This window comes from Pinus tabuliformis, chromosome 5_1 (genome assembly GCF_031772625.1).
Source record: "Pinus tabuliformis cultivar Carrire ecotype Pingquan chromosome 5_1, CPIR1, whole genome shotgun sequence".
NCBI lineage: Eukaryota > Viridiplantae > Streptophyta > Pinopsida > Pinales > Pinaceae > Pinus > Pinus tabuliformis.
In genome coordinates this window covers 418,239,414-418,242,544 of record NC_142305.1, presented here as the reverse complement: position 1 = coordinate 418,242,544, position 3,131 = coordinate 418,239,414, and the positions used below count along the sequence as shown (strand labels likewise).

The window sequence follows — 3,131 nt, the reverse complement described above, 5'->3', positions numbered from 1 at the left end:
ATTCAAAGGGAGACTCTAGCTCTATTTGACGCATGCATAACATCAACATAGAACCAACTTGTAGTAGAAGTATGTTGAAGATCTTTTTTAATATAAAGCCTCTTTCTCACTTTTGAAGCCATGAAGGTACAAGGGAAACAATCTTCAAATGTAATGACGCTGGGATAATCACAAAGGACTCCTAGCTTCCTTGGAGATGAGCCTAAGCGCGTTGGGTCAACAAGTCATGCTATATATGGGAGCCTTTAAATGTAAAGAAGCTGGAAAAAAATACGAAAGACTCCTTAACTTCTTTGAAGATTGGCCTTAGACGATTGGGTCAATATAACATACCATATACAGGAGACTCCTTGGATCCGAAGATGTGTCCAAGCCTAGGTGATATCCCTTAACTGTAGTCGTCTTAGTCTAGCCAACAAAAGACCAAATTATTTTCATGACATGAAGACAGTTAATCACTTGAAGATGGTTGTTTGGAGAACAACTTGAAGATAAATATAATCTTGTAAGGATATTGTCACCGTGCAAGAACTGTCAAATGATGAGATTAATTAACTGGAAGACAACTGCTCCCATGGTGATGGAGGTTTGAACTAGAATTTGTCAAAACAATCAATAAAAATCAATAATATTCAAAATTGCAAGAATGCGAGCTAGCTCCTATAGATAGCAACACTTAACAGAGTCCAGTAGAAATTTAACTACTTTTAGCTCCAGTTTCCTTAGACCTAGAAAATCATAACTTGCTACTAGATTCTTAAGTGATAATATATGACTGGAAATGCTAGAAAGTCTTCTTCCCTAAACATCAAATCCAAGTTGTTTAATGGCTGCAAACCCCTGAACCCTTCCTAATATACCAACTCTGCCAGCTGCCCATTGACTTCCTTTTTTTTTTAATCTTAAAAATTTATTTCAGGACTGAATTTATTCTTATTTAAAGATGTTTGAGAGGTCTTTTGTTTTTCAAATCATTTTTTTTTTTCTAAGAGGGAATGCCCATGTCTTCTCTAGGGTTCCATTAGTGCCTTCTAATGTTTGACTACTAATAATCATGGTTCTTTATTAGTGGAATCTTCAAATTTACTAGATAAAACATTTACTGATGATAGTCATCTGAGCTTGAAACATAGGTTTCTGGATAGACCTAAGATAGTGACAATCATTAATAGGGTTAAACCCTTTAGATATCCATGGCTCCAACATTCTCCAAATTTATCTACATATCCTATCTTTTCTAGAGGATTTGCAGGTTTTCATGGAAATACATACTCTGTGTTATCAGTGCTTCAGGATATTAGACGTGATCAAGAATATTCAAATTGTTATCCCTTGAACCATGTGACATTAAAGATCTGGATGAAACTAGATCCTCTCCATTGACCCAATCATGATGAAGGACATCTAATTATTTGATTGAAATTGTACAAGATTTCTCTTCCACATATGAAGAAAAATCTGTTTGCGTCAACTTCCAATGTCACTCCTTCAAAGCAATCATGCATGGCTACACATTCAACTCAAGTAAAAGGCATTATGTCTGACTTCTTGTCAACATAGTTGTGAGACCTTGGGTATTCCATCAAAGAACCCTAAGAAGAGATACTAAAGAGGTGATCGCTATAATTCCACCATCAAGTTTCACTTGTTTTGTAAGTGGAATTGTTATGCCCATAGAAAGAGTGGTCATCATCTATTGCTACCCTTGCTTTCCAATCAAGTACCAAATCAAGGATTTCTTTATCAATGTAATTTGTAATGTTTGTAACGTCTTAATCAACAAGGTCAATTTCAGCAACAATTTTGCAAGCAAAACTCATGGTTGTATCCTCTTCCACATAAAAAAAGAAATATATATATATATATATATATATATATATATATATATGCATATGCTAGTTGATAGAAGTAGAAAAGATAAATAGTCTTAAAATGCAATGTGCTAGTCGGGTTAGGATTTAAGATTTGCTGACAGGTCCATGGTTTACCAGTGCAATATAAAATTCATCACCTTCTGTGCCCATAATTCATATTTTAATAACATTGTGTTATGTTCTCCCTTCTTGCCTTCATTGGTAACCTCATCACAGATGTAGTACTTGTAAGATCATTCCCTTTCTATTCCATGCTCTTTAAAATTAATGATATTCTGAAATTCTACAGAACTTCTCATTCTTTCTTCATAAGTAGCTCGGCTAATGAATAAAAATGAAGTTATCTCCATCTGGTATAATTTTTTGTAGGTCATAATACTTGAAATCATCAACTATTACTACTAGGAAATAGATTTCATCTGCAGAAAATTTGCATGACTGATGTCCAACAACATTCATTGATTCAGGTCCTTTGCACTAACTAATTTATCTGGCCCTATGCCAAAAGAGCTTGGAAATCTTCATGAATTGATTTCATTGTAATATCTGTTTCTCTCTCTGCACACATGCATTGCACAAATATCAAATTAAGTACTAAATCAGAAAGGAAACGAATTGCCAGCCTAATTTGTTCCCATTTTCCTGCTTTCCCTTCTGCATGAAATGCATATATTCTTTATCTCCTGAGTGTAAGAAGATATTACTATGAGTTCAGTTAATTGTAGTCCACCAACTTCATTCAATCTGTGGGTACTCAAGAAACAAGCCCCAAGGTGCTAGGACAAACCAGGTCAAGTGATCAATGTAAACATCACGATGTCTAGGAGCACGTCACATCATCAATAATACACTATAGCATCAAAGCTCATCACATGAGCCATCTATCCACATCAACATGGAGGAACCACCAAAGCATCAACATCATCAAACACACTTCTCCAATCAAGCACACGTATATGTCCCTAGGCCACCCAAAGCTTTATCATCCTGTAAACCTGCTTTGTGATCAAAATCAGTAGTGTGTGTGTGATCAAAATAACAAGCAAAGCTTCATTCAAAATGAGGGGTAAGAGTGGACTATGGAACATGAATGGCAAGAGAAACCAAGGAGCACTACTAGACCATCTTAGAAGCATCTGGGGAGTGCCATGGGATCATTTCAAGAGCGTAAAAGAAGCACCACGTGAGCATATGAGTTCTGGGATTGGCTGGCTGCAAGGAATTGTTTTTTTTTTCAGAGGAAAAAAAGGAAAATGG

At 35.7% G+C, this 3,131-nt stretch overlaps 1 pseudogene; it reads right to left on the bottom strand.

Annotated features, from left to right (window-relative positions):
- Positions 1 to 660: 660 nt before the first annotated feature.
- On the bottom strand, positions 661 to 1,892 carry LOC149165257 (uncharacterized; annotated as a pseudogene).
- Positions 1,893 to 3,131: the final 1,239 nt, after the last annotated feature.